The following is a 14,809-nucleotide window of genomic DNA, read 5'->3' on the forward strand; positions in this document are numbered from 1 at the left end:
GATTTGGGTAGAAAGCTGGCGTTGAACGCCAGTTTACGTCATCAATTCTTGGCCAAAGTATGGACTATTATATATTGCTGGAAAGCCCTGGATGTCTACTTTCCAACGCAATTGGAAGCGTGCCATTTCGAGTTCTGTAGCTCCAGAAAATCCACTTTGAGTGCAGGGAGGTCAGAATCCAACAGCATCAGCAGTCCTTTTTCAACCTCTGAATCTGATTTCTGCTCAAGTCCCTCAATTTCAGCCAGAAAATACCTGAAATCACAGAAAAACACACAAACTCATAGTAAAGTCCAGAAATGTGAATTTAACACAAAATCTATTAAAAACATCCCTAAAAGTAACTAGATCCTACTAAAAACATACTAAAAACAATGTCAAAAAGCGTATAAATTATCCGCTCATCACAACACCAAACTTAAATTGTTGCTTGTCCCCAAGCAACTGAAAATCAAAATAGGATAAAAAGAATAGAATATACTATAAATTCCAAACTATCAATGAAACAGAGCTTTAATCATATGAGCGGGACTTATAGCTTTTTGCCTCTTGAATAGTTTTGGCATCTCACTTTATCCATTGAGGTTCAGAATGATTGGCATCTATAGGAACTTCAGATTTCGAATAGTGTTATTGACTCTCTTAGTTCAGTATGATGATTCTTGAACACAGCTTCTTTATGAGTCTTGGCCGTGGCCCTAAGCATTTTGTTTTCCAGTATTACCACCGGATACATAAATGCCACAGACGCATAATTGGGTGAACCTTTTCAGATTGTGACTCAGCTTTGCTAAAGTCCCCAATTAGAGGTGTCCAGGGTTCTTAAGCACACTCTTTTTTTTTTTTTTTTGCTTTGGACCTTGACTTTAACCGCTCAGTCTCAAGTTTTCACTTGACACCTACACGCCACAAGCACATGGTTAGGGACAGCTTGGTTTAGCCGCTTAGACCAGGATTTTATTCCTTTAGGCCCTCCTATCCACTGATGCTCAAAGCCTTGGGATCCTTTTTATTTGCCCTTGCCTTTTGGTTTTAAGGGTTATTGGCTTTTTCTGCTTGCTTTTTCTTTTTCTTTATTATTATTTTTCGCCTATAATTTTTTTTTTAATTTTTTTTTCTGCAAGCTTTGTTTTTTTTGCTGCTTTTTCTTGCTTCAAGAATCATTTTTATAATTTTTCAGATTATCAAATAACATGTCTCCTAGTCATCATTCTTTCAAGAGCCAACATATTTAACATTCTTAAACAACAACTTCAAAAGACATATGCACTGTTCAAGCATACATTCAGAAAACAAGAAGCATTGTCACCACATCAATATAATTAAGCTAAGTTCAAGGATAAATTCGAAACTCATGTACTTCTTGTTCTTTTGAATTAAAACATTTTTCATTTAAGAGAGGTGATGGATTCATAGGACATTTATAACTTTAAGACACAGTTACTAACTACTAATGATCATGTAATGAAGACACAAACATAGATAAGCACATAACATAGAAAACGAAAAACAGAGAAAGTAAGAACAAGGAATGAATCCACCTTAGTAATGGTGGCGTTTCCTTCTTGAGGAACTAATGATGTCCTTGAGCTCTTCTATGTCTCTTCCTTGTCTTTGTTGCTCCTCCTTCATTGCTTTTAGATATTCTCTAATTTCATTAAGGATGATAGAGTGCTCTTGATGTTCCACCCTTAGTTGCTTCCAATAATTGTGTGGAAGAAAATGTATCCCCTGAGGTATCTCAGGGATCTCTTGATTTGCAGTCAAATGTTCTACCACTGAGATATAGACCCTTGATGGAAGCTTTTGTCTTTCCTTTCCTCTTTCTAGAGGTTTCTATGGCCTTAGGTGCCATCAATGGTTATGGAAAAAAACAAAAAAGCTATGCTTTTACCACACCAAACTTAGAATGTTGCTCGCCCTCGAGCAAAAGAAGAAAGAATAGAAGAATAAGAAGAAGATATGGGGGAGATGGATGGGAGTGTGTATTCGGCCATATGGGTGGGATTGGGTGGGAAAGAGATGTTGAATTTTGAAGGAAAGTGGGTGTTTGGATGTGAGTGGTAAAGAGTTAATAGGGAAGAGTGTTTATTGGGAATAGAGGATGATTGAGAAGAGAGAAGAGAGTGAGTGGAGGTAGGTGGGGATCCTGTGGGGTCCACAGATCCTGAGATGATCCTGTGGGGTCCACAGATCCTGAGGTGTCAAGGCATTTACATCCCTGCACCAATTTAGGCATGTAAAATGCCCTTGCACACAACTCTGGGCGTTCAGCGCCAGGTTGGTGCCCATTTTGGGCGTTCAACGCCCCTATGCTGCCATTTCTGGCGTTGAACGCCAGAACCATGCTTGTTCTGGGCGTTCAGCGCCAGGATGCTCCCATTCTGGGCGTTCAGCGCCAGAACTATGCTCTATTCTGGCGTTTGAACGCCAGACAGATGCTCCTCCAGGGTGTGATTTTTCTTCTGCTGTTTTTGATTCCGTTTTTGATTTTTTTGTTTATTTTGTGACTCCACATGATCATGAACCTAAGAAAACATGAAAAACAATAAAAATAAGAATTAGATAAACATTGGGTTGCCTCCCAACAAGCGCTTCTTTAATGTCAATAGCTTGACAGTGGGCTCTCATGGAGCCTCACAGATGTGCAGAGCTTTGTTGAGACTCTCCAACACCAAACTTAGAGTTTGGATATGGGAGTTCAACACCAAACTTAGAGTTTGGTTGTGGCCTCCCAACACCAAACTTAGAGTTTGACTGTGGGGGCTCTGGTTGACTCTGCTTGGAGAGAAGCTTTTTCTGCTTCCTCTCCATGGTTGCAGAGGGAGATCCTTGAGTTTTGAATACAAGGGAGTTATCATTCCATTGAAGGACTATTTCACCTCTGTCAACATCAATCACAGCTCTTGCTGTGGCCAGGAAAGGTCTCCCTAGGATGATGGATTCATCCTCTTCCTTTCCAGTATCCAGGACTATGAAATCAGTAGGTATGTAAAGACCCTCAACCTTTACTAATACATCTTCTACTTGTCCATAAGCCTATTTTCTTGAGCTGTCTGCCATCTCTAGTGAGATTTTAGCAGCTTGCACCCCATAGATTCCCAGTTTCTCTATTACAGAGAGGCGCATGAGGTTTATTCCTGAACCAAGGTCACACAGAGCCTTAAAGATCATGGTGTCTATGGTACAGGGTATTATGAACTTTCCAGGATCCTGTCTCTTCTGAGGCAATGTCAGTTGATCCAGATCACTTAGTTCATTGATGAACAAGGGAGGTTCAACTTCTCAAGCATCAATGCCAAACAATTTGGCATTCAGCTTCATGATTGCACCAAGAAACTTGGCAGTTTGCTCTTCAGTGACATCCTCATTCTCTTCAGAAGAGGAATACTCATCAGAGCTCATGAAGGGCATAAGGAGGTTCAATGGAATCTCTATGGTCTCTAGATGAGCCTCAGAGTCCTTTGGTTCCCCAGAGGGAAGCTCCTTATTGATCACTGGACGTCCCTGGAGGTCTTCCTCCTTGGGATTCACGTCCTCTCCTCTCCTCACAGGTTCGGCCATGGCGCTTATGTCAATGGCCTTGCACTCTCCTTTTGGGTTCTCTTCTGTATTGTTTGGGAGAGTACTAGGAGGGATTTCAGTGATCCTTTTACTCAGCTGGCCCACTTGTGCTTCCAGATTTCTAATGGAAGATCTTGTTTCATTCATGAAACTTACAGTGGCCTTAGATAGATCAGAGACTAGATTTGCTAAATTAGAAGCATTTTGTTCAGAGTTCTCTGTCTGTTGCTGAGTTGATGATGGAAAAGGCTTGCTATTGCTAAACCTGTTTCTTCCACCATTATTAAAGCCTTGTTGGGGCTTTTGATCCTTCCATGAGAAATTTGGATGATTTCTCCATGTTGAGTTATAGGTGTTTCCATAAGGTTCACCTAAGTAATTCACCTCTGCTATTGCAGGGTTCTCAGGATCATAGGTTTCTTCTTCATAAGAAGCCTCTTGAGTACTGTTGGATGCAGCTTGCATTCCATGCAGACTCTGAGAGATCATATTGACTTGCTGAGTCAATATTTTATTCTGAGCCAATGTGGCATTCAGAGTATCAACTTCAAGAACTCCCTTCTTCATAGGCGTCCCATTACTCACAGGATTCCTTTCAGAAGTGTACATGAACTGGTTATTAGCAACCATGTCAATGAGTTCTTGAGCTTCTGCAGGCGTTTTCTTTAGGTGAATGGATCCACCTGCAGAAGTGTCCAGTGACATCTTTGATAGCTCAGATAAACCATCATAGAATATATCCAGGATGGTCCATTCTGAAAGCATGTCAGAAGGACACTTTTTGGTCAACTGTTTGTATCTTTCCCAAGCTTCATAGAGGGATTCACCTTCTTTCTGTCTGAAGGTTTGAACATCAGCTCTAAGCTTGCTCAGCTTTTGAGGAGGAAAGTACTTGGCTAAGAAAGCCGTGACCAACTTATCCCAAGAGTTCAGGCTGTCTTTAGGTTGAGAATCCAACCATAATCTAGCTCTGTCTCTTACAGCAAAAGGGAAAAGCATGAGCCTGTAGACTTCAGGATCTACTCCATTAGTCTTAACAGTATCACATATCTGCAAGAATTCAGTTAAGAACTGAAAAGGATCTTCAGATGGAAGTCCATGAAACTTGCAGTTCTGCTGCATCAGAGAAACTAATTGAGGTTTCAGCTCAAAGTTGTTTGCTCCAATGGCAGGAATGGAGATGCTTCTTCCATGTAAATTGGAATTAGGTGCAGTGAAGTCACCAAGCATCTTCCTTACATTATTATTATTTTCGGCTGCCATCTCTTCTGCCTGTTCGAAAATTTCTGAAAGGTTATCTCTGGATTGTTGTATTTTAGCTTCTCTTAATTTTCTCTTCAGAGTCCTTTCAGGTTCTGGATCTGCTTCCACAAGAATGTTCTTATCCTTGCTCCTGCTCATATGACAAAGAAGAAGGCACAGAAAAATAATAATAGTAATGGAAATCCTTTATACCACAGTATAGGGATCCCTTTGTAAGTAGAAGAAGAGGGGGAGATAAAGGATGTGATGTAAAGGAAGAAACACAACTGTACCAATGGAAGAGATGTGAGATGAGATGTTAGGATATGAATGAATAAATAGAATGAGATGGGGGAGGGATAATTTTCGAAAATTATTTTGAAAAAGAGTTAGTGGTTTTTGAAAATAGTTTCTGAAAGAGGTTAGTAATTTTTTTTTTCGAAATTTAAGTTTTAAAAATTAAAATAATTAATAAATTAAAAAGAAATTTTGAAAAAGGGGAGAGATATTTTCGAAAATGAGAGAGAGAGAGTTAGTTAGGTGGTTTTGAAAAAGTTAAGAAATAAACAAGAAGTTAGTTAGTTAGTTGAAACAAATTTTGAAAAGATAGGAAGTTAGGAAGTTAGAAAAGATATTTTGAAAAGATATTTTTGAAAAAGATAAGATAAGAAGATATTTTTGAAAAGATATGATAGAAATTAGTTTTTGAAAAAGATTTGATTTTTAAAATTTCAATTAATAACTTGATTCATAAGAAATCACAAGTTATGATTCTAGAACTTAAAGTTTGCATCTTTCTTAACAAGCAAGTAACAAACTTCAAATTTTTGAATCAAAACATTAATTGATTATGTTATTTTCGAAAATTTGATATAAAAATAAGAAAAAGATTTTTGAAAAATATTTTTGGAATTTTCGAAAATAACTAAGAATTTTGAAAAAGATTTGAATTTTGAAAAAAGATTCTGAAAAAGATAAGATTTTCAAATTGAAAATTTGATTTGACTCATAAGAAACAATTTGATTTTAAAAATTTTTGAAAAAGTCAATCCAAATTTTCGAATTTGAGGAGAGAAAAAGGGAAAGATATTTTTTTTATTTTTGAATTTTTTTATGAAAACATGAAAATTATGCAATGCATGAAATTTTTAGATCAAAACATGTGATGCATGCAAAAATGCTATGAATGTCAAGATGAACACCAAGAACACTTTGAAGATCATGATGAACATCATAGACACAATTTTGAAAAATTTTTTTAATGCAAAGAAAACATGCAAGACACCAAACTTAGAATTCTTTAATGCTTAGACACTAAGAATTCAAGAATGCATATGATAAACATGAAAAGACACAAAACAAAAAATCATCAAGATCAAACAAGAAGACTTACCAAGAACAACTTGAAGATCATGAAGAACACTATGAATGCATGATATTTTCGAAAAATGCTTAAATGCATATGCAAGTGACACCAAACTTATGATATGACTCAAGACTCAAACAAGAAACAGAAAATATTTTTGATTTTTATGATTTTCTAATTTTTTTGGATTTTTATTTTATATTTTTCGAAAATTATATGAAAAAAAAGAGAAAATAAGGATTCCAAAATTTTTAATATGAATTCCAGGAATCTTGCATTCTTAGTCTAAAGCTTCAGTCCAGGAATTAGACATGGCTCACTAGCCAGCCAAGCTTTCAAAGAAAGCTCCAGTCCAAAATACTAGACATGGCCAATGGCCAGCCAAGCTTTAGCATGTAATTCAGATATGACATGCCTGACATACTCATTACCAAAGGAATAGACATGGCTTTACAGCCAGCCAGGCTTCACATGCTTCATGAAACACTAGAATTCATTCTTAAAAATTTTGAATAAATTTTTGAAAACATTTTTATATTTTTTTTTCGAAAATAGATGAGAGATTTTTGAAATTATTTTTGAAAATTTTTTTTGAAAAGAAAATAAAAAGAAAATTACCTATTCTGAGCAACAAGATGAACCGTCAGTTGTCCAAACTCGAACAATCCCCGGCAACGGCGCCAAAAACTTGGTGCACGAAATTGTGATCTCTGGTAATGGCTTCTTAGGCCAGATACTCTGATCTAGTTTTACAGTCTGTCACAACTTCGATACAACTAACCAGCAAGTGCACTGGGTCGTCCAAGTAATACCTTACGTGAGTAAGGGTCGAATCCCACGGAGATTGTTGGTATGAAGCAAGCTATGGTCACCTTGTAAATCTCAGTCAGGCAGATATAAAGTGATAATGGTGTTTTTGAATATTATATAATAAAATAGGGATAGAGATACTTATGTAAATCATTGATAGGAATTTCAGATAAGCGAATGGAGGTGCTTTCGTTCCTTAGGACCTCTGCTTTCCTGCTATCTTCATCCAATCAGTCTTACTCCTTTCCATGGCTGGCTTTATGCAAGGGCATCACCGTTGTCAGTGGCTACATCCCCTCCTCTCAGTGAATCATATGCTCACGCACCCTGTCACGGCACGGCTATTCATCTGTCGGTTCCCGATCATGCTGGAATAGGATTCACCCTCCTTTTGCGTCTGTCACTAACGCCCAGCACTCACGAGTTTGAGGCTCGTCACAGTCATTCAATCATTGAATCCTACTCAGAATACCACAGACAAGGTTTAGACCTTCCGGATTCTCTTGAATGCCGCCATCATTCTAGCTTACGCCACGAAGATTCTGGTTAGGAGATCTAAGAGATACTCATTCTAGCTTAATTCATGTAGAACAGAAGTGTTTGTCAGGCACGCGTTCATAGGGGAGAATGGTGATGAGCGTCACACATAATCATCACCTTCATTACGTTCTTGGGTGCGAATGGATATCTTAGAAGCGAAATAAGAAGAATTGAATAGAAAACAGTAGTACTTTGCATTAATCTTTGAGGAACAGCAGAGCTCCACACCTTAATCTATGGAGTGTAGAAACTCTACCGTTAAAAATACATAAGTGAAGGTCCAGGCATGGCCGAGAGGCCAGCCCCTCTGATCTAAGAACCAGGCGTCCAAAGATGCCTAATACAATAGTAAGAGGTCCTATTTATAATAAACTAGCTACTAGGGTTTACATGAGTAAGTATTTGATGTATAAATCCACTTCCGGGGCCCACTTGGTGTGTGTTTGGGCTGAGCTTAAGTGTTGCACGTGCAGAGGCCAATTGTGGAGTTGAACGCCAGTTTTTGTGCCAGTTTGGGCGTTCAACTCTGGTTTTGGATCCTTTTCTGGCGCTGGACGCCAGATTTGGGTAGAAAGCTGGCGTTGAACGCCAGTTTACGTCATCAATTCTTGGCAAAAGTATGGCCTATTATATATTGCTGGAAAGCCCTGGATGTCTACTTTCCAACGCAATTGGAAGCGCGCCATTTCGAGTTCTGTAGCTCCAGAAAATCCACTTTGAGTGCAGGGAGGTCAGAATCCAACAGCATCAGCAGTCCTTTTTCAACCTCTGAATCTGATTTCTGCTCAAGTCCCTCGATTTCAGCCAGAAAATACCTGAAATCACAGAAAAACACACAAACTCATAGTAAAGTCCAGAAATGTGAATTTAACACAAAATCTATTAAAAACATCCCTAAAAGTAACTAGATCCTACTAAAAACATACTAAAAACAATGTCAAAAAGCGTATAAATTATCCGCTCATCACCACCGTAACAGGAAGCTCATCCAATGTCCAACTTAAGGACTTTAACTAAAAGTGCTAGGTGGGAGACAACCCACCGTGGTATGGTCGTTTCTTTTTCAGTTTTATTTGGTGTTATTTGTTTTTTTTTTTATATATCATATTCTCTTTTACTGAACTTGGATGCTATTCATAACAATTGCATTTAGCATTGCATACTGCATAATTGCATACCTGCAAAAAAAAAAAACGTGCGACGCGACCGCATTGCTCATGCGTTTGCGTCAGATGCGAAAACCACCTTCTGCGCGTCATTCACGCGGCTGCGTGATCTGGAAATCAGCGTAAAGATCGAACGCCCAGAAAGTTGGACTGGAATCGTGCAGCTGTTGTGCGTTTAGCACAAAACGACCCACGCGGTTGCGTTCCTGACGCGAACGCATCACTTGCACAACACCCATCCCACGCGAAAGCGTGAGCAACATGTTCGCGTCGCGCAGATATCATGGCACCCCAGTGGAGACAGAGAGTTGCGCTGAAACGACGCTGGAATTGTGCGTTTCGTACAATTTCCAGCGACGCGGTCAAGTGCCTCACGCGACTGCCTCATTCATCCTTTTCCCATTCCATGCGATTGTGCCACTCACGCGATCGCGTCAACCCCTATTCCACGCCAGCCACGCAACCACGTGCCCCACGCGTTCACGTGGATTCAAATTCATTAATCCCAGTGACGCGAAATCCTACCCCATCGCGCCCCCAACCCCTTCTTCTCCCTCTCTTCTCTGCAACCCACCACCAACCACCACCACTCCCAGCCGGCCACCTCCAACCCCAGCACCACCCTCGACCACCAGCCACGACCGCGATGCCACCCCCTTTTTCTTCCTCCCCTCTCTTTCTTCCCTTTCTCTTCTCTTCCCCCCTCCACCACCGCTGCTCCCTCCGCCGCACAGCCACCGCCACCGCGCTATCACAGCCGCGCCTCCCACCACCACCCTCACCCCCTCCCATCCTTCCCCCTTAACCCCTACGCCTCCCTTTACCCCTCTCTGAACCTCCTACCACCGGACAGCCACCACCTCCGCGCCAACCGCCTGCACCGCCGCATCAGTCACTACCACCACTACCCCCAGCCATCTCTTTGCCCTACTTTCGTTCATACGCCTCCCAGGTTCTGCACCACGCCACTCTTCTTTCCATTTGTAGTTAGTTGCATATTTTTCCGTTTATGTTAAAAATTAGGCTAGTTAGATATGCATGTTTGTAGTGAATTCTAGGTTGTTAGGTATACTAGGATATGGTTAGTGGATTTAGGCCTGATAATTGCACTATTCGTGCCTCTTGTTTTATCAATTTTGCAATTCTTATATTGTTACTGTTCATATGCTGTTCTTTACTGTTGCATGCTGTTTTTTTTACACTGCTTTTTCATGTTCATATTTCGTATTTGTATTTGCAGCTGTATTTTAGTTCATATGAACTGTTCTGCTTGCTGTTTCTTACCCGAGAACATCCAATTTTAGCCGGAATGCTGCCCAAATTTCTGTAAACTGTTCTGATTTTCCTTTATGTTTTGGTTTTGGCAATTTGAATTCTGCTTTACTCAGCTTTTAACAAACCAATTCATGAATCCAAGGGCAAGCTTTGTTATTCTTTTCGATTTCCTGGTTAATAAATTGCATTTTTGATGATTCAATTCCAATTTTTGCTATTTCCATATCTATATGAATCATCATCAACTTGATTTCCTTGTTTGAATATGAGTTGGCTGTTGCTTATAATTGTGAATTCTTGTTACTTAGAAACTGAACATTATGCCACTTACCCTGACTTTCTTTTTACTAACTCCCTGCTTTCAACTTTCTAACCTCTTTTTCAATCCTAACCAACCTAATTTTCCAAACATCTCTTCTTGGTTTTTCACTATTCTCTTTAACCTTCTAACCAGGGCATGATTATAGTTTTTCTTAATTAACATGAATTCTATTTCTATTACATTTTGGCTTGTAAAATTTTCTTCTCATCTTTCTAACTCCTATACAATCCACAATGCACAATTATTCACCTCATTTCATTATTCTACTGCCCCTTTACCACCACGTGCTTATTTTGTTATTTGCCTACTTGTTTTCCTGTTTTTATTATATCCTATCTTTCTGTTTTTCAGGATGTCTGACACTCAAAGAAAAGGGAAAGGAAAGGAAACAACTGGCAAACAGAAAAGAGGTGAATCCTCTATGTCCATCATGGACATCATGCATGATGACTCCTGGTGGGAAAAACACTTTACCCCGCAGGAGAAGGCTGACCAGCTCCTCCCTGCCAATGATCCCATTAAGTTTGCAAACCGATACTGCGAGCTGAAGTATCCGGTATTTGCCACCTCTAGAAACCTGTACCTGGAGCGGACTCTGAAAATTCCAGAAGAACTCCAGCAATACACCTCTGATCAGATCAAACAACGAGGCTGGTTCTTCCTGGAGAGAAACCTGACTGAGGTAAATGCTTCCTGGGTAAGAGAGTTTTACTACAATTATTTCAAGACTTCCCTGGATGCAGTGCACCTCAGAGGGAAGGAGATACTAATCACTGAAGAGGCCATTGAGGATATTCTGCAGCTTCAGCCTAAATCAAATCAGCTTGATGGTTACCAAAAGGCTGAGGAGGACATGCGCTTTATGAGGTTTGACTGGGACGCAGTCAAGGCCAGGATAGCCCTTGACCCGACTGTCCCATGGGTCATGGATCAGAACACCACCATGCCTAAGGGAATCAAGCGGATTTACTTGAATGATGAGGCTCGGCTCTGGCACCAGATCCTGAGCAACATTGTTATGCCGAGTACTCATGAGACGGAGCTACCTGCCGCTATGATAACCCTCCTCTGGTGTGTGATGGAGGTTAAGGACCTGTAACTGCCACGATTCATCCAGTTCTACATGGCTAGGGTCCACGTCAGAGGCACTCTCCCCTTCCCATATCTGATTACTCAGCTCGGCCGTCGAGCTGACGTGCCTTGGGAGGATGCTGATGAGAAGCCACCTGCTGCAGACTGCAAGAAGATTATCCCTCACAGCAGGAACTTTCAGGCTTTGGGCTACAGACTTCCATTCCTCACTGCCCCTGATGAGACAGCCACACCTTTGGCTGGCCCTTCTTCATCTACTGCTACCCCAGCCACCACCACTCCATCCCCACCTGCCTCAGAGCCCGTTTATCACCTAGTGCACCGGCTACTTCAGCAGCTGGACCAGATGGAGCGCCACAACCGGCACTGCTATGAGAGATCTGAGCATCGCAACAAGCGACGCTATGAGCACCTAAAGCTAATGATACGATCTGGCGGCAACATCCCCTCCGAGCCTGACACACCATCAGAGCCATCTGAGGAGGAGACAGATGATCATGAGGCGGAGACCCATCCACAGAGAGAGGCTGAGCAGGTAGGCCCGGAGCAGGCGGCGCCACAGCAGGAGGAACCACATCAGATTCAGGCTGCCGACCCAGAGATTCCTATACAGTCAGCACCTCCTCTGCAGCAGGCAGATCCTCAGGCCAATACTGAGACTCCAGCCACCCACCCTTCCAGTGCTGACACTCCTTCACACCCGGCTTGAGTGAGCATCAGGGACAATGCTAGATTTTAAGTGTGGGGAGGTCGCCATCTCTGGCGTATTTTTTGGTGAACCACTACAGACTCTTTTATTTTATTTTGGTTATTTTTTTGTATTTTTATCTTTATTTTTATTTTTATTTTTTATCTTTTGATACTTATACATTGTCCTTTTTTATGACATTTCAGCATTTTGCCCCTTAGTTCATATTTTAGCCATTTAGTTTAGTTGCAATTCTAACTTAGTAGTTATAGAATATGTGGATTAATTAGTATAGCTTACCCTTTTAGCATATGATAGTTTGGTTTAAATTGAAAATAAAAAGGAAGAAAGCTAGAAACTTTAACAGAATCAAAACAATCCACACACCTTGTATATAGCATTACATGTTAGTTAGTTAACAACATTTCATCAAGGAGGAACACTAAAACTTTAGAGCCACCCAAAAAAATTTTTACATTGAGAATAATGGGAACCCTTAATTTCTACTTGCATGACATGTATAATTGATATATGATTTTTGAGCTAGAGAACACACAGCCTGTGAGTTTTGAGCTTAATTGTATGGTTACATTCAAACCATAAATTTTATTCCTGTGTGTTTCGCCCTTCTTTTTATTCTGATGTTCTTTGCTTTTTTTTAATTTATATGTCCGATTATAGAATATAGATACATACCAAGAAAGTGATTGAGGCCATTACTTGAATTATTTACTCACATATCCCAAAATAGCCTACCTTTTACATCACCCTTGTTAGCCCCCTTGAGCTTTTTAATCCCCTCTTTTTCTGAAAACTACATTACTAGCCTTAAGCAGAAAAACAAAATATGAATCCCAAGTTGAATCCTTGGTTAGCTTAAGATAAGGTATTGTGTACAATTTAAGTTTGGGGAACTTTATGGGAACATGGGATGATATAAAAAAGTAGGGAATTAAATTGAATAAATTATTTGAAAAATTGGGAAGTATGCTCATGTGAAATCAAAATAATTAAATTACCATGTGCATTAAAAAAAAGAAAAGAGAAGAAAAATAATATTACCCCAATTGCAAAAATAAAAAGAATTAATGCACATGGGATAAAATTAGAAGTTAATGCATGAGCTTGCAATACAAAGTGAGAAAACTGTGGGCAAATAGGTTGAGAAGCTTTAAATTACAAAATATGTGTGTTAGGTGAGATCTTAGACTAATCAAGGATTCACTTATTAGCTCACTTAGCCTTATACATATACCCTTACCTTTACCTTGGCCCCATTACAACCTTGGAAAAGACCTCATGATTTTTGTATGCCTATACTCTATAATTGTTGATTGGTTAGATGAAGAACAAAGTTATGGAAAGTAAGGATAAAAGGAAGAATAGAGTGATTAACCCAATAAACACTGAGTGACTAGAGAGTAAACACAAAATCCAGTGAGGGTTCAATAGCTCATCACCATATATCTCTGCTTGAATTGTTAATTGTCTTGCAAGTTTAAAAAATATTTTTATCCATCTCAATTGTAAAAATGCTTTAACATTATCTAAGGTTGGCTATGCATATGTGATTCCTTGAGAATGTGAATTGATTTAACTACATGTAAGCTTTATATACAAGTTAATAAAAATTAGAATTGCATGATTCATTTAGGTAGTTGCATTTAGGATATATTGCATTACATGAGATTCCACCACTTTACCTTACTCTTTATCTTGGATTTAGCATGAGGACATGCTATTGTTTAAGTGTGGGAAGGTTGATAAACCCATATTTTATCATATATATTGTGCTCAATTCAAGAGATTTATTCAATCCTTCACCCACTTATTCATGTAAATTTCATGGTTTTACTTTTCCTTCCTTATTATGTGATATATGTGAAATACATGTTTCCTATGCTTTAAAAATAATTATTTTAATTATCCTTTATTACCATTCGATGCCGTGATATTGTGTGTTAAGTAGTTTCAGATATTCTAAAGGCAGGAATGACTTAAAGGATGGAAAGAAAACATAAAAAAATGGAAGGAAAGCACAAAATAGAGTTTTTGTAGAAACTGGCAGCGACGCGAACGCATGGACGACGTGGCCGCATGCCCAGCGCGAAAAGGCAGCGACGTGGACGCGTGACTGATGCGGACGCATGACCGAAGCGAATGCGTGATAAGGAAAACTCCAGATGACGCGACCGAGTGACCCACGCAGCCGCGTGATAGACGCCACGCACAAGAAATTACAGAAAATGCTCCCAGCGATTTCTGAAGCCCTTTTTGGCCCAGATCCAAGTTCATAGAGCACAGATTAGATGATATAAAGTGGGAGAATGCATCCATTCAGATGGGGATCTCCAATTAGTTACTTTTGATGATTTAGATGTAGTTTTTAGAGAGAGGTTCTCTCCTCTCTCTTTTAGGATTAGGATTTAGGATTTTTTCTCGCTCTCATGATTATCCCTTTTTATCAGGTTCAATATTCCCTTTTATTATTTTCTCAATTTAATTCATGAACTTTTCCATGTTACAATTGATTTTCTTTTTAATATATCTTGAGGTATTTCAGACTTATGATTGCTTCCTTTCATTTATTAATGTTCTTGCTTTATCCAAATTATTTTCATTGAAGTAGAATTTCTTTCCTTTTGGCTTTGGTTAAGTAATTGGTGACTCTTGAGTTATCAAACTCACCGTGATTGATAATTGTTACAGTTGCTAATTGACTTGAATTCCAATAACTCTAGTCT

At 39.5% G+C, this 14,809-nt stretch overlaps 1 non-coding gene across 1 annotated transcript; it reads left to right on the forward strand.

Moving 5' to 3' along the window:
* The first annotated feature begins 4,323 nt into the window (after positions 1 to 4,323).
* Positions 4,324 to 4,431, forward strand: LOC148555190 (small nucleolar RNA R71). Its single transcript, XR_015887280.1, has one exon. It is a non-coding gene; the product is annotated as a small nucleolar RNA R71 (small nucleolar RNA).
* The last annotated feature ends 10,378 nt before the right edge of the window (positions 4,432 to 14,809 follow it).

Source organism: Arachis ipaensis, chromosome B6 (assembly GCF_059453495.1).
Source record: "Arachis ipaensis isolate K30076 ecotype BB chromosome B6, ASM5945349v1, whole genome shotgun sequence".
In the NCBI taxonomy this organism is placed as follows: domain Eukaryota; kingdom Viridiplantae; phylum Streptophyta; class Magnoliopsida; order Fabales; family Fabaceae; genus Arachis; species Arachis ipaensis.